The sequence below is a fragment of the Chiloscyllium plagiosum genome, unplaced genomic scaffold (assembly GCF_037043375.1).
Source record: "Chiloscyllium plagiosum isolate Xiang-an unplaced genomic scaffold, Cpla_swu_hap1 HiC_scaffold_8, whole genome shotgun sequence".
Lineage (NCBI taxonomy): Eukaryota > Metazoa > Chordata > Chondrichthyes > Orectolobiformes > Hemiscylliidae > Chiloscyllium > Chiloscyllium plagiosum.
The window spans coordinates 98,117,400-98,138,300 of NW_028270146.1; the positions used below are offsets into that span (position 1 = coordinate 98,117,400).

At 44.9% G+C, this 20,901-nt stretch overlaps 1 pseudogene; it reads left to right on the top strand.

Moving 5' to 3' along the window:
- The first annotated feature begins 1,010 nt into the window (after positions 1–1,010).
- On the top strand, positions 1,011–8,529 carry LOC148149475 (putative G protein-coupled receptor 139; annotated as a pseudogene).
- Positions 8,530–20,901: the final 12,372 nt, after the last annotated feature.

The window sequence follows — 20,901 nt, forward strand, 5'->3', positions numbered from 1 at the left end:
TGATCACGAATGCCCCAAAATCAACAGATCCATAATTACCCTGGTTTTGAAAAAAATGGATGTGGGAGTCACTGGCTAGGCCAACATTTACTACCCATCCCTCATTATCCAGAGGGTAGTTAAGTGTGGGTCTAGGCCAGACCAGATAAGGATGGTAGATTCCTCCCCTAAAGGACATTCCTGAACCAGAATTTGTCCTGACAATTGACAATGGTTGCACAATCATTCCTCAATTCCTCCTTCCAGATGCTAATTGAATTCAAATTCCTCCTTCGGCCGTGGTGGGATTTGAACTGGGTTCCCCAGAACATTACCTGGGTCTTTAGATGAATAATTCAGCAATAATATCTCTTGGTCATCAGCTCCCCTCACACAGCATTCTGCGCATCCTTGCAAGGGCAAAGGTGCCCTCCGTCTCTCACCTATTTTGAAAGATGGCACTGTTGGCAGTGCAGCACTCCTCACTGTCACCCGTACACAATGAGCAGCCAAGATTATGTGCTTATGGCTGGGAATGGGGTTTCCATCCGACTGGAAAGATATCAGTGCTACCACTGAACCAAAGGAATGAACTAATCTAACAGCAACCACAACACCCTGCACTTCCACAGCAAATACTCTGGGTAAATGCTCAAACATTGCCAACAATACTGCTTACAATTGCTGCTAAATTGAAAGGAAGTGACAAGGAAAATCTCAAGACCATTGATGAAATGATTTGATTGATCAATGATGTTCCTTTAATAGAGTTCATTCAATCACATTTTTGACAAAATGTCTTGCTTTATTCAGACAACATTTTACTTATATTTTAATTCACATGAAGCATGTTTGTGTCCACGTGATTTCACTCACATATTTGTTCAGGGAGCTGTAATTAATATTGATAATTGAATGATCTCACTGGAGCTGTCCCTCCTGTACAAATATTAAACCCATTTGACTGTATCATACAATCAGGGAGAACTTTTGCCTCCGTGGTCAATGTAAACCATCATCTCTCACAGAAAATGCGTGAACCAACAGTATTCCATCAGATCGAAGACATTTACTACACAGTTCTTGCTGTCGTTGGAATTCCTTGTAAGAACTTGCTCACCTCTTAATAGCGCTGAATGTGCATTAACATATCTTACAAGTGCATTTAAAATGTTTAGTCATGTCATTTTATGATATAGGTGCAGAATGAGTCCATTTGGCCCATCGAATCTGCCACGCCATTCAGCTGATATGTTTCTCAGCCCCATTTTTCTGTCTTCTCCTCATGACTCTTGATCTCCTTACTAATCAAGAACCTATCTATGTCTGTCTTAAACACTCTCAATGACTTGGCCTCCACAGCCTCCTGCAGCAATGATACCCAGAAATTCACCCCACCCAACCCCCCCACCACCCCCAACTCTGGCTGAAGAAACTTCCCCTCATCTCCATTCGAAAGAGTTGTCGCTTCACTCTGAGGGTGGGTCCTCGAATGCTGGTCTCTCTTACTCGTGGGAAACATCTTCTCCATGTCCTCTCTTTCCAGGCCTCAGAGTATTTTGCAACTTTCAATGAGATCCACCCCCCTATCCTTCTAAATTCAGACCCAGGGTCCTCAAGCCCTTTTCGTCTTGTTACTGAATTAGTAAATTGATCACTTGTTGCTGAATCTTTTGGGACTTTGCCCTCCCTCCCAGTCTCCAGTATCACTGTTAATTTAGATGAACAGACACATGTATATACACTAACATATACAGTCACAATATTGGACCCAATTCAGAACAGAAAAGAAATAGAGTTGGAATGAAAAATGGGATGAAACAAGATTGAGAAAGGGACAGATGAGACAAAATCTCAAGCTGGAAGATTCAAATGTGAATTCCTTCAGATCTGTGTTTAGATTGACATTGCAATAACTGCGATGATGTTGTTGAAAGAGTTAAAAATCACACAACACCAGGTTATGGACCAACAGGTTTATTTGAAAGTACAAGCTTTGTTGGACTGTAACTGGCTATTGAGTGATTTTTAACTTTGTCTGCCCCAGTCCGATGCTGGCACCTCCACATCATTGTTGAAAGAGTTCACCCAGGGCTTGAAGGTTCCTGTGGTGTCATGGTAATATTCTTGCTGTGGAGACAGCAGGTTAGTGCTCAAGTGCCACCTACACCAGAGGTGGGCCCCTGATGTGTCTGAACCAGTTGGTTAAAAATGTCTACTCACCGTGTTCCATCTGAGTCCTGATTTCCTACAGTAAACTAAATGATTGATAAGTGCTGTTTATTATAACAGTGAGGTTGAGGAAAGGTATTTTGTTTCTGTGAGATCGAAGGGATAGTTGCCGAAATTGTTGATGAGACAAAGCGAGGCAGGAATGTGAGTTGAGAAGCAAACATAAGGCACCTACAAGGCATATGGATTGGTTAAGTGAGTGACCAAAGGTCTGGCTAATGGAATATAATGTTGGAACGTGTGAAATTGTCCATTTTTGCAGAAAGAATAAAAACAAGCATATTATCTAAATGATGAGAAGTTGTAGAGCTCTGAGCTGCAGAGAGATCTGGGCATTCCTAGTGTGTGAATCACTGAAGGTTAGTTTATAGCTACAGCAAGTATTCAGGAAAGCCTATTGAATCTTATGTCACCTACAATATGTGTAGAATTATTTATCGCACCCAGAATAAACATGTGGTAAATGGGGCTGAGGGATACCTGTAAGCTCTCTGTTCAGAGGTGGATTACACATCTCTGGATCAGGTGAGATCTGATTCTTGGCCTTCGGGCCAGCGTTCCCTCTAATTTTCTTACCAGCTGCCTGGGTCTCCATGGTCGATGTTCGGCAATAACTTCCAGAACGGGAAGTCAATGCTGCAGTCGGCGTGCTGATTCCGAACGCTGTGTGCAGAACCTCAGAGTGGCTTATTGGGAATGTTGCTCTAAAACATTCCATCTATCAGCAAAACCCTCTGTTCCCCTCTCCCTCATATACGTATTTAATTTCACTGAACTTCATCCATACCATTCACCTGAACTAATCCCTGTTCCAGCAACCCCCTTCATTCTCACTATTCTCTGGGTTAATATGTCGATACTTCGAGTATCTATGTTGCCAGTCCCCACAATCAGAAACACGCCCCCTCTCCTTGTCTACGCTACCAAAGCCTTTGACAATGTTAACCTATCTAGCAGTATTATGTGGGATGTTTGTGGGGAAGGCTGTCAAGCCAAAATGGTGTCCGAGTAGCAGGAGAATCGACGTTTCAGGCATAAGCCCTTCATCTTGATGAAAGGCTCAGGCCTGAAACTCCTGCTCCTCAGATGCTGCCTGACCTGCTGTGCTTTTCCAGCACCAAACTCTCAACTCTGATCTTCAGTATCTGCAGTCCTCACTTTCTCCCAGTATGGTCTCTGGACAGGTCATGATCAAATTGATACCATCAGATCTGAGCAGCCAAGACACTGCCCTTTACCATTCTCCTCAGTCCCATCTGCAGCCCACCCTTAGTTTAATCAATGGATGCACACCACTACAACGTTCACTGTCTGAGCTGGGTCCTGTCGTCAAAGTCCACCACAAAACAATCCATCAATGGTTTTTGTGTGTTTCCTCCTGTACACTCTGTATTCTGCATAACCTTAATAAATCTTGTATGGTCTTTGAGAATTAAAGGTCTATAAACACAAAAAGAAACTAAGATATCATGTGGTTTTTACCCATGTTGGCGTCTGCTGAACAACTGCAGACTTTCCATAAGTCTGACCAAAATGGCTGGAATTCTCTGACCAGCTTTGACCCTCTCTCTGTTTCGGAGGTAAATATTGGAAATCTTTCCACAGGAAGTTCCAAACCACTGACCAGAATGATGGCCAAAGGAAGTGAAGATTTTTGGACAGCAGGCGCTGTCATAGCGAAGACCTTTGACTCGATGTAATCTCCTAGATCTATCGTGAGAACACACTTTGCATCGTTGGTGTAAGATATTACAGAGAGAGAGGGAGATGCATTCATTTATGAGAGACAGAGGACTGCCCAATCCCACCTCTCAGGGTTAATTACCAATTCTGATCCATAAAGACTCCTTTTCTTTGACTGTGGCAGAGAGTTTATTAAATTTCACAACAAAATTAAAGTAAAAGCACATAACAACAGCAATAGATAGACAGTGAAAACTGAAAGGGCTGTAGATGCTGTAAATCAGAAAGCAATGCCAAGTCGCTGGAAAAGCTCAGCAGGTCTGGCAGCATCTGTGAAGAGAAATCAGAGTTTAACGTTTCGGGTCTGGTGACCCTTCTTCAGATGTACGGTGAGCTTAGCTCTGATGGTTTAAGGTCACTGAGCTCTCTGAAAGCTCTCCTCTTCTCTTCCTAAGTTCCGCTGAATACCATCTGACAATTCTCTTCTGGATGTGAGGCTATAATGTCCTGTAGCCCACCCGCCTTTCCCTCAGCCCCATCGAGTGACTCCTCTATGCTATTTTGCACCATAGCTTGTCCTGATAAATATGACAGCTTGATATCATAAATAGTTCCTGGGCACCATATATCCTTGCATGTGGGGGCTTGCACTGTTTCCTCAGTGAGTCTAAATCTCACATTTCTGTTACACCTTTTAAAAATGCGTGGTTTGCAACTTATCTTCTCCTTTGTTATGTTCAAACAAGCTTTCTGACCTTTTCTCCATTGGGAGCCCATGCTGTAGGTTGAAAACTGTTGTGATCCCCAGAGCAGTGCACCCCAAGATGGCGGAGTGGCCTGGGAGAGCTCAGAGAGTGGGAGTGGTGCAGAGGGTCAGCATGGGGACAGATCTACAAGAACTGATGTTCAAGTCAAAATCACTTATATTTTCACTGGATTCTTCAGGAAAGAAATCAGGCCTAAACATGCAACCGGTTACCCAGCAAAACCCTCTGTTCCCCTCTCCCTCATATATGTATTTAATTCCACTGAACCTCATCCATACCAATCACCTGAACTAAGCCCTGTTCCAGAGACCCCCTTCATTCTCACTATTTATTGGGTTAATATGTCGATACTTATAGTATCTATGTTACTGGTCCCCACAATTAGAAACACAATTAAAAATCCCAGGATGAAAAGGGCCCTCGTAGCTGTTACTATTTGGCCACAGCTCCTTTCTCAATGGTTCAGAATTTGTAAAACTACACTTTCTCTTAGGGACCCACTGGAAGTCACAATCTTACACTTTGGGAAGCTCTGCACTAAAGACACTATTTTATATTTCCATTATTGTTTTTATAGCAGAGTTTAATCTGTTCAGATTATGTCATGATAAAGCAAACATTGACTACAGCATACTACTGCATCAAGTACACACAAGGTTACACACAGGTAATTGGTTCTACCTTTCATCAGCATGAAATGTGTCATAACCTACAACCTCTGCTCTGTTTGAAAAGTGTAAGGCAATATTAACAGAATCTCAATTTGCACAGCTTCCTCTTTATCAGTGTGACTGTTCACAGACACGCCCGCGCACACACACACGTGCACACAAATACAGACACACACACACTCACAGGCAAACACAGACACACAGAAACACACACACCCCATACACAAACAGGCACACAAGCACACAAGTAGACAAACACACAGACTCATTCACATGGACACACAGACACACAGAGGCATGCATAAACATAGGCAAACACGCACATGGGATCACACACATTCCAACAGTGATAAATTGACATTGTTTTATGAAACAAATGACCATGCTTTGTAGTTCAAATTTGACATTACCGTTTCTTGAAGAGAATATTCCAGAATGATGAATGCAGACATCCTCTAAAAATGTACAAAGCTCAACACTAGACAGGTCCTCTCCTGTCAGCCTGTGACCCACCAGGACTGCGTCTTCTCCGTTGTTAAGACCTGACCAACTCTGAACTATCAACCATCAGCTCCATCCGCCATCGTTCCATCATCCTGTCCCCCTTACACACTCTGAACACTGTGACAACAGGAACATCTGCATTCATTCAGATGTTGACCTTCACCCCTACATATTGCTGTATAAGCCGGTTCACACCCAAAAGGGTTAACTGATATCTTGAGATAAACTCCACCCATCAGTCTATAAAGGAGCCAATTCCTGGGAATAAACAAGCTAGACTAGTTCTGGTTTGTTAACGTGTGTGTAACCGCATGTTTCAGTAACAGCAATGTGCACTTACTCTTAGATCTTGCTGATAGTCTCTCAGAGACATTCACATCTCTCAGATGTAATGGAGCTCATTGACCTTCAGCACTACAATAAGTACAAAGCAATGGACCTTTACACCTCATCAAGATGGAGTCCAGCTACTGCCAAACACTTTGTGTGGATGACCTACTCCACATAGTAACAGTAGGTTAGTCTGATGTGACAAGAAATGGCAGTGAATTAACCCAAAGATTTTCAATCCACCATTATAATACACACTGCAATTCATTAGGACTTAAGTTGCTTAGTAATTTATTCACTTTCAAATTCATTTTTTTTTGCAGTGTATGTCCTGGCTAAAATGTCCAGACTTTTGTAAAGAAACCAATTGGCTTGATGTTGTGGTCAGTGAAGTTTTCAACTTTTCAGTTGAACACAAAGATTTCTCACGCTGTTCCTTTCCTTTACAGGGATTTCCTTGCTCCCTTGGATACCTGTCCAGAATCACCTTGCTCTCTGGAATCACTCTCTATCCTTGCTCTCTGGGATCATTGGCCTGGATTTTACAATGTTGTCATTCCTGCATGGATCGGAGTAGCTCAGGGGGACCCTGTGATATCCCGATCACTGCCCACCCAGAAGGAATTACTCAATTGCCCCTTAACCTTCGATATTTTGCCTGTCTCCATTCAGAGCAGAGAATTCAGAAAGTTCTGCTAAAGTTCAGTGAATTGCGATTTAGGAAGTGTTAGACTAGCAAGCACCCTGAATAGCTATTCAACTAAGCCCACACTCACTTCACACATCATTAACTATTCCCCTCCAGACACCACACTCGGCATCTCAGTCTGTCCTCAGATCCCACCACATCCCATCACTAAACCTGACATCTCTCTCCCCGTCACTGGAACTGAAAACACGTTCACTGTAGGGGGCGGGGCCTATCATCCCTCCAAACCCAAATCCCAAAATCTAGCCCTCACCTCCCCCTGCCACTAGCAGAAGTGGTTCACACCATGACATAACAACTCCCCCCAACCGACTCCCCTCCCCTCCCCACCACACACACACACACTCCCTGATGAACTAAAAGAGCATTGTAATGTGTATGGTAGAATGGTACCCGACTTAGAAATTCAAGTTACATTCTTGTGGATATGCAGGACTAAGCGGGGGATTGATTTAATGTGACTAAGGTATTCAAAGGTGTGTCAGCTCAGAAGATGAACCTATTTTCATCAGTGTGACAATTCAGAAAAGCTTGAAGTTTTAAACTATCAAAACTGACCTTGAATGACTTTTTATGAACAGCAAGGGTATTGTGTCTTAGAGAGTGAATACAGAGAAATGTAGATTATTTATCAGGTGGAGTAATATGGGGACAGCTCAAGAGGCTGAATTTTTTATAACTCTGCATTCTTGTATGTTTTCTGAGACGTCTGTCAAGAAATGCCGATGCATAATCCTATTGGTGTAATTGCATTTGTTTCAGTTAACTTAGTGGCCATTCTCATCCTGACACGTGACAGGTGTGGACTCTCCCCCACTACCTGGTGGCCACGGCAGTTGCAGATCTACTGGTCGTTGTCACTGATGTGATACTGTTCACAATGATCCCTTTTAATTTCCCAGGGACTTACCTGGACACCACTCCTGCGGTTTCCCTTTCACATGTCCTGCTTTCTGCAGCCATGGACATCTCCGTCTGGATCACTGTCAGTTTCACCCTTGATCGATTTGTTGCAATTTCTTGTCAGAAACTGAAAACAAAATATTGCACAGAGAGAACTGCAGCTGTGGTTATTTCAACAGTGAGTGTGGGGTTCTGCTTGAAAAATATTCCTTGGTACTTTATATATGAACCTGAATATGTCATTGATGATGTGCCCTGGGGGGGTATTGAGTCAGAGAGTTTTTGCACAGAAACTGCATGGATAGCCTTTGATACCCTCAGCATTATTGTAACCCCTTTCCTCCCATTCATTCTGATTTTACTGCTCAATGCTCTGACTGTCAGACACATTTTAGTGACCAGCAGGATCCGCAGGAAGCTACTGGATCACAGCAAGAGTGAGAATCACACTGACCCAGAGATGGAGAGCCGCAGGAAATCCATCATTTTACTCTTCACTATCTCAGGCAGTTTTATATTGTTATGGATGACCAATGTTGTGTATTTCCTTTATTGGCGAATTAGCAACACTTATTACTACACAGGTCCCCATGATCCTGCGTATATCACTGAACAATCAGGCTACATGCTGCAGCTTTTGAGTACCTGCACCAACACCTGTATTTATGCAGTGACCCAGACTAAATTCAGAGAGCAGCTGAAGAATGCAGTCCAATACCCAGTCACTGTAATTGGGAAATTACTGAAATGATGGAAACACTTCAAAGCAGAGCAGTCTTTTCGATTCAGTTCTCACAATTCTTAATCAATCTATCTATTCAGAAAGAATTTTACTCCAGCTCCCTGGATCTGTATCTTCCCAAGTTCTACAAATGGAACTGTCTTCCACTTACCACAAGGAACATCGTCTTGATTTAAAAACCAAGAAAAAGAAGCCGATGCTGTAAATCAGAAACAAAAACTGAAGTTGTTGATTGGTCCACAGGAGCAGAGACTCCACGCGAGTCCTGGAGATGGGATTTACATTCTAACTATTATTCTAATTATTTTTATACTACAATAAAAACACAGACAAAATAAAAAGAAAAGAAACAATTCGCTTAACAATAAATTTGTCAGAATGGTTAATGAAGTAATTGATGTATTAACTACTAATTAACTGTTCCAATATAGTAACATCTCAAAAACACGCCCTTGGCAAAGACAAATTCAATAAAATCAATTGCCTCACATGCAATTCCTGCAGCCCAGGTGGAAAAACCTCAAGAGAAAACTCTGAGAGAGAGAGAGAGAGAAAGAGTTACAGGGAGAGAAGTGCTGAAGGTTCAAGACCCCAGCGACTGCGAGTAAAAACTGAAACTCCTCCTGCCTCTGGGAGAGCTTGACCTCACACATTCAGGCTACTTCTTCTTTTCCAACTTTTTAAAAAATCCAAGCCCACACAGGCTGTTTACTTTATTGAATTCAATAGACTGCTCACATCATTGTCTTTGAAACTCTCTTCAATAAAAAAAAGGACAAAATACTCTGCTTGGAGCCATCGAATCATCACACAGTGCTGCTGTGATTTATGTCGACCGGTATCCTAAACTTTTCCCCGACTTGTCTAACACTTGCAGTTTCTCCTTTTCAGATGTTTCGACCCCATTTTAACTCAACAGGTCTTATTTTATTTTATTTCAATCCTAATTGCCCAATATTTTCCCACCTTCGTCGACAGCTCTTCCCTGCTTCCTGCCCCATTTACACTTTCTCGTTTCTCGGTGCACATTGTCACTGCCTCTCCGTGTCACTGGGGGCTGAGAGCCAGGAGGGTTATCATTGCTGACAGCAGGGTCTCAGTCTCATCAATGGAGGGGGGGGGGAGGAGGGCAGCCTTTGTTCAGGGCGTCCTGGCTCCATCAATGTAGGGTACTCTCCGATACCTGTCCTGGTCCTGCTAGGGTCAGTCTGAAGTACAGAAAGGGGGAGTTGCTGAATGGCCAGCAGCCCTCCGCCCATCTTGACTCTTTCTGTCCTGTTTTCCTCCCTGGGATGATAGAGCAGAGGGTAACGCGGTGGGTGACAGTGTGTGGCACCGCTGTCACTGTCGGTTTAAGGGGGGATGTTTCCCGAGTGACTGAGTGGGCATCACAGAGGGCAGACAGGCTTCATGGTGTCGGGGAGGTTGGGGTGGGTGAGGGGGAGTGGAGATGATGTCACAGGCAACAGTGAAGCCCTGGTAGAACGTGAGCCTGGGAGGGAGGTGGGTTCAGGAACAGAGATAGAGTGGAGGGGAGGGGTCGGAGAGACGATAGTGACACCTCCACTAGCGGAGTGGAGAAGGGACCTTCCTTTCTTCCGACAGACGGCTGAGACTGGAGTGACCCGGGGGAAGGGCTGCGGGAACAGCCTGGGACCATAGCTGCTCCTGGGAGAGGAGGGAATTCCGTGTCTGAGGGATTTACACTGACACACACACAGGCACACACACACACACACACAGGCACACACAGGCACAGACACACAGGCACGCACACACACAGACATGCACACAGACACACACACACACACACACACAGACATGCACACAGCCACACAAAAACACACACACACACACACAGGCAGACATAGATACACACACAGACACACAAAGACACTCACACACGGGCACACATAGATACACACACAGACACACAAAGACACACACTCACACACACACAGACATGCACACACTCACACAGACACACACACACACACAGACACACACTGTCTCACACACACACATACAGAAACAGACACACACACAAACACAAAAACACGCCACACAAATACACACACATACAGACACAGACAGTGACAGACACAGATACACACACACGCACACGCACACACACAAAAACACGACACAAACACACACACACACACACAGACACATAGAAACACGGACACACACACATAGAGACACACACACACAGACACACAAACACCCACACACACATGAAACACACAGACATGCACACACACACTTCCTCTCTCTCTCTCTCTCAAATCCCACAAAACTTCTAGATCACATTGCAGCCTGTAACTTGCTCTCAGGCATCAGCTATTTGAAATATAAGTAATATCAGAATGCCCTGAGGTATTATTCTGTATATAAACTAGTTCGGGTCCTGCGATTAGATTCCAATCTGTAACTCACACCTGTGTATCCATTACACTGTGTATAAATCACCCTGAACACCTCGATTTCCCGATCCACAATCTGTGTTATCTGTCTTTCCTTTTATTTCCCCACAAACATGAATCACGTGTCACCACATTTTTTTGTTATATTTCCTCTGCGAATATTTCACATGATATAGACAATCAAATAAATGACATGGTGATGGGAAGCACATTCTATCACACTCAGTATCTTCATGTTGCAATGTTATTATATCCAGTCAGAACCCTGCCCTCACACAGGGGAACAATGTCACTGGGTCTGGAATTGTGGACTGGCCTGGGAACGGGGAGTTTAACATGTCACTGAGTTCATTTGGAATTCTCTGCCACAAACAGATATTTCTCCACATTATATTCCATCGGCTGATTACTTGTCCACTCAGTGAAGCTGCCTATCTCTGTTTGGAGCCTCTTTGGTCGTCTCCACCACTTTCTCTCCAACCGAACATGGTCTTGTCAGTGAGCCTAGGGACATCACACTTGTTCCCTTTGTTTAAATCATTGATATCGTTGGAAATGGCTGTGGCTTTCGCAGTGACCTTTCTCACACCCCCTACTAGTCCCATCTCACCAAGCTAGAAGTGACCCTGTTTCCCATCCATCAGACAATTCTGTACGCTGCAGGGCACAGTAAACACTGTTACACTCAGTGTGCAGTCTGACTGAACATGACAATGTTATAATATACAGTCAGAGATGGGAATGGTGAGAGGCACAGAGAGGAGCACAGAGGCAAGCAGAGACAGAGAGAGACAGACAGGGACAGAGGGAGACAGGAAATAACAGACAGGGACTGAGAGGGAGAACTGTGAGGGCTCACGGACCTGAAAAGCTCCCTGAATGATGACACAATATTCAGATTAAAATACAATGCAACGGTCTACAATTTTTCAGGTTGTTAAACGTACGTATTACTGATACTGGAGAAGAACAGCAAGGCTCCTGCATTTCCCTATTCCCATCCCAGGGGGATCATGGGAACCCATCAGTTGTCTTCCCAATATTTGGTGACAGCATCACATGAGCTTTCAGTTATTTATGTACAAGGAATTGGACAATAATGTTTCATAACTCAATGAGTACAAGAATACAGGAGGACTTGTCCCAATGATACAAGGCTACACACAGACACACACACACTCCCCTACTAAGGGATAGAGAATGACATAATAATTTTGGGATTTCCCAACATTAAAGCTCCATTAAACAATCCCTGGGTATCAGATTAACACAGGATCTTCAGACATTCGGGTCAGACTGAAGACTCACCTCTCCCTGTATCACACATCGCATTGGAATCTCATCCTCACTGTCCCATCTGTCCCTGCAACAATTCACTCTCCTGTCCATCATAATTCCATCTAACTCTGTCTGGAATCAATGTGACGGTGCTGCTCCCACTGCTTTCTGGAGACTTACAGCACACAGTGAGAAAATAGTTCTCATCACCTCTGTCTAAAAGGGTGACCTTTACAGGGACAGCAGGTGATAAATTGTCAGTTGTACATCAGATCAATGTCATCACTTGATGTCCATCTGTAAAATGGATTGATGTTCATTTTGGGAGGGATTGGAAGAGAGAGGCATCATTTTATTGAAATGAAGAGAGTTTGAGGAACTGAGCTACAGAAGGATTCAGGTGCCCTGGGACATGAATCACAGGTCCTGACATACAGACACAGAGAGAGAAACACTCAGAGACACAGACAGAGACACAGTCATACATTTGCACACACATTTCCAGACAGACACATACACAGACACACACATACAGTCCTCACAGGTCTCAGTTCAGAAAGTTTACTCTTAATGAGTTTGAAAATGAACATCAATCCATTTTACAGATGGACATCAAGTGATTGCATCGATTTGATGTACAAATGATCATTTGTTTATTGTGGAAATGATTATGAGTTTATCAAAGAGATTCACCTTTTCCCTGACTATAGGCTGATGCACATCATGTGATTGTTCCACTTTTTCATCAACCTTTCAGTGGTAAAAGCTGGGAAGTAGCAAATTGATACAAATTGTGTTAAAGATGGTTAACCTTAGGGCAGGATCAGTTCCTGCACACAGACTCTGTATGTGCCTGTATGTTTGTTTTGGCACATGTCTGTGTTTTTGCATGTGTGTGTGTCTGTGTGCCTGTATACATATGTGGATAAGTGCGTCTATACACGTGTGTATCTGTGTATGTGTCTGTCTGGAAATGTCTGTGCATGTGTATGACTGTGTCTCTGAGTGTTTCTCTCTCTGTATCTGCATGTTAGTCTACCTATATCTGACTATCTCTGTGTGTTTGTAGGTCTGTGTGTTAGTGTATGTTAGTGAGTGGGTTAGTCTGAGTTTCTATGTTTGTGTGTATCCCCATGTCTGTATCTCTGTGCAATGGGCTCTCTCTAATTTTGGGGGTGAATCCATTGAAATTGAGTTAAACCTCTCTCTCTCTCTCTCTTTCCCTTTCTCTCTCTCTGTCTATTCCTCCTGTGTTTAATGTGATACAATGCTGATGGCCACGTTGATGTGTATTTCTGTGTGTGTCTCTGTGTTTTTGTGTGTGTGGGTGTGTGTCCACCTCTGCCTGCATTGGGACACACTTTGTCCTGGAGGAAGTTAGAATGAACAAAAGAAAAAATGATCAAAAACTTTGAGTCTCTCTCCCTCTCCTGTCTGTCCATCTTGCGTTTAAAGTGATACAATGCTACCCTCTGCTGGTCGACCTGTGCCACTGCAGAAGCGGCAGATATTCTTTTGCAAAGTACCAGTTCCTGTGAATCTCTCAAGTTGCACAGTTGTTTCATTCTTCAAACAATGTCTTTGGAGAAACAGAGCAGTTCTGTTCAAACTCATGTGATGCTGCCCTGAGATATGAGCAGAAGGAAATGAGCAGACCCAATGCTAGTCTCACCCCCTCCACTCTGTGTGTCTCTGTGTGTTTGTGTGTAGAGACAAAGAAACTGCAGATGTTGGAATCCAAGGTAGACAAGCAGGAAGCTGGAAGAACACAGGAAGCCAGGCAGCCTCAGGAGGTGGAGAAGGCAATGTTTTGGGTGTAACCCTTCTTCACAACTGGATGCGGGGGTAGGGGGAGTGGCAGAAAAAGGGCCGTGTGGGATGTTTTGGGTGGGGAGAGGGGGCGGAGTGGTGAGGTAGTGGTGGGTGAACACAAGTAGAGGGTACAGCTTGGTTGGTCAATGGGATGAATGAACCCTGTTGGTGGTTGGAAGGAAGGGTTGGTCAGAGGAATGGAATGGAAGAGGATAGGCTGGAAAGGGAGCTGAGGGATGGGGAGGGAGGTTATTTGAAATTGGAGAACTCAATGTTGAGTCCTCCGGGCTGGAGGCTGCCCAGGCGGAAGATGAGGTGGTGTTCCTCCAGTCAGTGTGTGTTGTGAGCTGCTCCCTTCCTCTCTCCCCCCATTGAATCCCGACTCGCAAGTTGAACCTGAACTGAACCCTGTGCAATGGTGTAGGGAGACCAGCAGAGGGAGGCATTGTACCACTTCAAACACAAGGGAGCCTCGTATTTGAGGGAAATTTCCATTCAGATAACTCAGTTATATCATGATTGATATTAATTGCACTTCAATGAACAAACAAGTGAAGTCAATGCAACAAAAATAATCTATTCCCCGCTGACTTATACCTTTATGTTAATCTTCATTTTATATCTTGTCTGTATTAACATTTCAGTTCTACATTTGATGGTGGTCTGCAGGAAGTTTGTGGATCACCTGAAAAAGTTTTTCCTTCTGCAGTTTCCAATGCATTTAGACATTATGCCTGTGAATATCCTGGAGAATGATTCCTTTAGTTTTATCTATAGAGAACTGAAGAAATTTTAACTTGTGCCGCTGTCTTTCAGGCAGTTGTTGCTTCTATCCGAAAGTTTGAACCTTCCCTCAAATTGTTTCAGTTCGAACATTTGTGTCAGCCTTGGTTGTGAGGACAGACTCTCACCGCTAAGTGAAAAGGTTCAGAGTTTCAGCCCAGATCCCAACACAACGTCGAACACTCGAGTAACAGGGCCAAGAGAGTGTTGCACTGTGGGAAATGAGACGCTAAACCTTTCAGCAGGAGAGAACCATAGTGCCGAAGAGGCCCTTCAGCCCATCAAGTCTACACCAACATGTGAGAAACACCTGACCTTCACAGGGGTATGGTGGCTCAGTGGTTAGCACTGCTGCCTCACAGTGTCAGGGACCCAGGTTTGATTCCAGCCTCGGGCGACTGTCTGTGTGGAGTTTGCATATTCTCCCCGTGTCTGCGTGGGTTTCCTCCAGGTGCTGCTGTTTCCTCCCACAGCCCAAAGATGTGCAGGTCAGGGTGAATTGGCTGCACTAGCTTGCCCATAATATCCAATGGTGTACAGGTTCGGTGGTGTAGCCATGGGAAATGCAGGATTACAGGGTAGGGGTGAGTCTGGGTAGGATGCTCTTCGGAGTGTCAGTCTGGGAGTGATGGGCCAAATGGCCTGCTTCCACACTGTAGGGATTCTATGATTCTTCAATCTAATCCCATTTACCAACACTTGGCCCATGGCCCTGAATGCTATGATGTGCCAAGTGTCCATTCTGGTCCTGCTGAAAGGATGGCAGGCAATGTGCCTTGACCCACTCTCCCAGGCAACACATTCCAGTCTGTCACCCCCCCCCCCCCCCCTCTTGGTAATAAGGCTTTCCCTCACATCCCTCCCTGAACCTCCTGCCCCTCCCCTTGAATCCGTGTCCCCTCAACTAAGAGGAGCAGCTGTTCCTCCGCCCATATCGAACTGAAATCCCTGCCTTACAGTTGGTGCCCAGATGGACTCCTCCAATGCCCCTTAAATCTCTGGTACATCCCCGTGTACTTCATACTGTGTGTCTCAGATCTGCCAGCTCACAGTCAATGGGCACAGCGTGTAATAAAGTTAGAGTGAGGGGGAGGGGGAGGGAGAGGGTTAAGGTTAGAGTTACAGTTAGGGTTAGGGTTAGGGTTAGTGCTAGCGTTAGGGTTAGTGTAAGGGTTAGACTCAGGGTTAGGGGTAGGTTAGGTTTAGGGTTAGTGTTAGTGTTAGGGTTAGGTTTAGAGTTAGAGACAGGTTTATGGTTAGGGTTAGGGATAGAAGGGTTAGCTTAGTGTTTGGATTAAGGTTAGGGTTAGGTTTAGAGTTTGTGTCAGGGTTAGTTTTTGGTTTAGCATTCGGATTAGGGTTAGGGTGATGGTTAGATGCCTGGTGCACAACGTTGAGGTTAGGGTTAGGGTTCGGGTCAGTTTTTAGGTTAGGGTTAGGGTTAGGGTCAGTGTTAGGGTTAGAGTTAGGGTTAGGGTTTGTGTTATGGTCCGTTTTTGGGTTAGGGTCAGTTTTTGGGTTAAGGTTAGGCTTAGGGTTAGTGTTAGAAGCCTGGGTTAGGGTTAGGGTTACGGTTAGGGTAAGAAGGGTTAGGGTTAAGGTTAGGGTTTTGGTTAGGGTTCGTATTAGAAGCCTGGGGCCCAGCATTGTGGTTGTCTGACGCACGCCACTGAGTGCCAGATACCTGTTCCCAACCAGCAGCTGGAAATAACTAGCAACATGTCATTTGTGGGGAAGATAACAAGAAACATGAAAGATAACCCTATCCTTAACTCTAACCCTACCCCTAATCCAGAACCGAACCCTAAACCGATACCAAATCCCAGCACTAACCCTAAACCTACCCCAAGCTTAGCCCTAGGTCTAACACTAGCCTGAATTAGCACCCTAGCCCTAACCCTAACCCTAAACCTAACCCTAGTGCTAACCCAAAACCCATGCCTCTCCCTTACCCTCGCCCTAACTCCAACCCTATCCCTAACCCTAGCCCTAATTCTAACCCTAACCCTGTCCCTAAACCTAACCTTAGCCCGAACACAAACCATAACTCTAACCCAACTCCTTACTCTAACCCTAGCCATAACCATAACCCTACACCTAACACAAGCCATAACAGAACCCCTGATTCTAAACCTCGTCCTAAATCTAATCTGAGCCATAAATCTAACCCTAGCACTAACCCTAAACCTAACTCTAACCCGAGGCCTGACCCTAGCCCTAGCCCTAACCCTAGCCCTAACCCTATATCAAACACTAGCCATAACTATAACCCTAGCCCTAACACTAAGCCTAGCCCAAACCGGAAACCTAACCCTAAACTGATCCCCGACCCTCGCCTTCACCCTAACCCTAAACCTATCCCAACTCTAAACCTCATCCTAGACCTAAACCTAACCCTAACCTGAACCCGAGCCCGAACCCTGAGACTGACATTAACCCTCACCCTAACCCTTACCCGAGACCTAACCCTTACCCTAGCACTAACCCTTACCCTAGCCTTAATCCCAACCCTAAGTCTAACCCTAGCCCTAAACCAAACACGAACACATGCACTAACCCTAACACTAATACTATCCCTAAACCTATCCCTAAACCTAACCCTAAAACCAGTCCAAAACCTTGCCCTTACTCTAAACCTCGCTCGAACCCTAACCCTAGCCGTAACCCTAACCGTAACCTTAACCCTATAACAAGCCTAATCCTAACCCTAACCCTAACCCTAACCCTAACACTAACCCTAGCCCTAACCATAACCTTAACCCAGCCCCAGCCCTAACCCTAACTCTAACCCTAACCAGAGCCCATTTCCTAAACCCAGCCCTAACTCTAACCCTAATCCTAACCCTCTCCCTTCGCCTAACCCTACCCCTAAAACTAAGCATAGCCCTAGCCCTAATTCTATATTTAGCCCTAATTCTAACCCAAACACTATCCCTAACTCGAGCCCTAACTCTATACATAACCCTAACCCTAAACCTAATCCTAACCCGATCCCTAAGCCTAGGCACAACCCGAACCCTACCGCTAAATCTAACCTTCACCCTAACCATCACCCTAAACCTGCACCGAGATCTAACACTCACCCTAGACCTAACCCTTACCCTAGATCTAACACACTCCCTCACCCTAACGCTCGCCTTAGCCCTAATCCTAACCCTAACCCTAACCCTAACCCTAACCCAAACCCTAATCCTGGCCCTAACCCTAATCCTAACGCTAACACTGGCACTAACCCTTACCCTAACCCTATTCCTAACCCTAAAGCTAACCCTGGCCCTAACTCTAACCCTAACGCTAACACTGACCCTAACCCTATCCTGAACCCTCGCTCTAACCCTAACCCTAACCCTAATCCTGAGCCAGACACTAAACCTCATCCTAACCCCCACCCATTACCGAACCCTCACCCTATGCCTAACCCTTATCCTAGTCTAGATCCTAACCCTTAATCTATCTGTAACCTTAAAGCTTGCACGTACACTATCTCTAACCCTAACATTAACCCTAGCCGTAACCTACCCCTAACCCTATCACTAACCCTCGCGCTAATCCTAATCTTAGCCTAAACCCTAAACCTAAGACTCACCTGAGCCCAAACACTAAACATAACACTAACCTTAGCACTATCCCTAACCCTACCCCTAACTCTAACCGTTGGCCTAACTCGACCTCAGCACTAACATTATCCCAAACCCTAAGCCTAACCCAAGCCCTAACTCGAAACCTAGCCCTAGCCCTAACCCTAACCCTGACCACATCCCTATACCTAAACCAAACCCTAGCTTTCAAACTAACCTTATCCCTAATCGTAACCCTAACCCTAACCCTATTCCAAAGCCTAACCCTAGCAATAACCTGAACTTTAACGCTAACCATAACCCTAAACCTAACCCTCGCCCTACTCCTAATGTTACCCTAACCCTAACCCTAACCCTAACCTCAACCCTAATGCGAACTCCAGCCATAATCCTAAACCTAGCCCTAACACTAACACTCACCCTAACCCTAACCCTATCCCTAAACCTAGCCCCAACCCTAACCCTAACTCTAACACCAACTTTATCCCTAAAGCAAGACCCAACCATAACCCTAACTCTAACACAAACCCTAACTCTAACCCTAACCCTAATTCGAACCCTAGCTCTAACCCTAACCCTACCCGCCCCTAAACATACCCCTGGCTCTAACCCTAACTCTATCCTTAATCCTAACCCTGATCCTATCCCTATCCCTAAGTCTAACCCTCACCCGAACTCTAACCATAACTCCAACTCTAGCCCTTACTCTAACCTTAACCCTATCTGTAACCCGAGCCCTAACTCTAACTTAAGGCCTAACTCCATCCTAAGCCCATCCCCTAATCCTAACCCTAACCATAACCCTAATCCTAACCCTAGCCATAAACCTAAACCTAACCCTAACTTTAGCCCTAACACTAACCCAAGCCCTAATCCTAACCTGAATTCAAACCATATTCCTAAACCTAACCCTAGCCCTAAACCTAAAATTAAATCTAACCCAAGTCCCAGCTCTAACCGTAACCCTAACCTGCGTCCTAACACTCTACCTAATCCTAGCCCTAACTCTAACCCTAACCCAGATCCCTAACCCTCGTCTGAACACGAAACCTAAACTTAATCCTTGCCCTACCCCTATACCTATCAGTAATCCTATACCTAAACCGCACCCTAATCCTAGCCCTAACCATTACTGAGACCGTTCCCTAACTGTCACCCTCGCACTAAACCTAACCCTATCCATCGCTCGAACTCGAGCCCTAACTCTAACCCTAGCCCGAACACTAAATCTTTCCCTAACCCTAACCATAGCCATAACCCTAGCCCTAACTCTCACCCTGGGTCACCTCCATTGCAAGCCCAAAACCTAGCCCGAAACCTAACCCTAACCCTAGCCTGAACCCTATCCCTAACAATAAACCTAACCCTAGTCCTAACTCTAACCCTAACACTCAGACTAATCCTAACCTTAGCCCTAACACAAAGTCTCACCCTAGCCCTAACCCTAATCCAAATTCTAACACTAACCGCATTCCTACCCCTAAACCTAACCCTAGACCTAACTCTAAACCTAGAACTAACCCTAACCCTAACTCTAATCCTAACCTGATCCCTAACCATAGCCCTAACCCTAACCCTAACTCTAGCCCTAATTCTGACCCTAACCAGATCCCTAAACCTAACCCTAGCCCTAAAACTAACCATTACTCTAACCCATGTCCCAACTCCAACTCTAGCCATAACCCACACCCTCACACTTGCCCTAGCTCTGAACCTAGCCCTAATTTGTACATTAGCCCTAAGCCTAACGTGAACCCTAAGCCTAATTCCAACTCTGACCCCATCCCTAAACCCAACGCTAGCCTTAATCCTAAAACTATCCCTAATACTAACCCTAAACCTATTCCTAATACAAACCCTAACACAAACCCTATCTCTAACCCCAGTCCTAAACCTAAGCCTAAACTAACACTGCCCCTAACACTAACCCTAGCCCTAGCCCTAACCCTTCCGCTAACCCGAGCCCTAACTCGAACCCTAGCCCTAAGCCAAAGTCTAACCCCAATTCTAACTGTAATCCATCCCTTGTCCTAACTCTAAGCCTAGCCCTAACCCTAACTCGAACCTGAGTCCGACCCTAAGCCTTTCACTAACCCTCATCCTAACCCTCACCCTCACCCTAGCCCTAACCCTTACCCTAGCATTAACCCTTACCCTAAAACCTATCCCGAACCCAAGCCCTATCACTAACGCTAACACAAACCCTCACCTTAACCCTATTCCTGAACCGAAACAATAACCCTAACCCTAGGCTTAACTCTAACCTAGCCCTTACCAAACCTTCACCCTTGCAATTTCAGAGGGAGAGGGTACAAACGGAAGTGACAATATTTCTGTTGAATACAGGGAACTGTGGAGCTATAAGGAAGGAGCTGGCCAAAGTTTAATGGTGCAATACTTTAGCAGGGATGACAGTGGAGGAGCAATGGCAGATATTTATGTATATAATGCAGAAGATGCAGGATCAGTTCATTCCAAAAAGGAAGAAAGATCCTAGGAGGAGG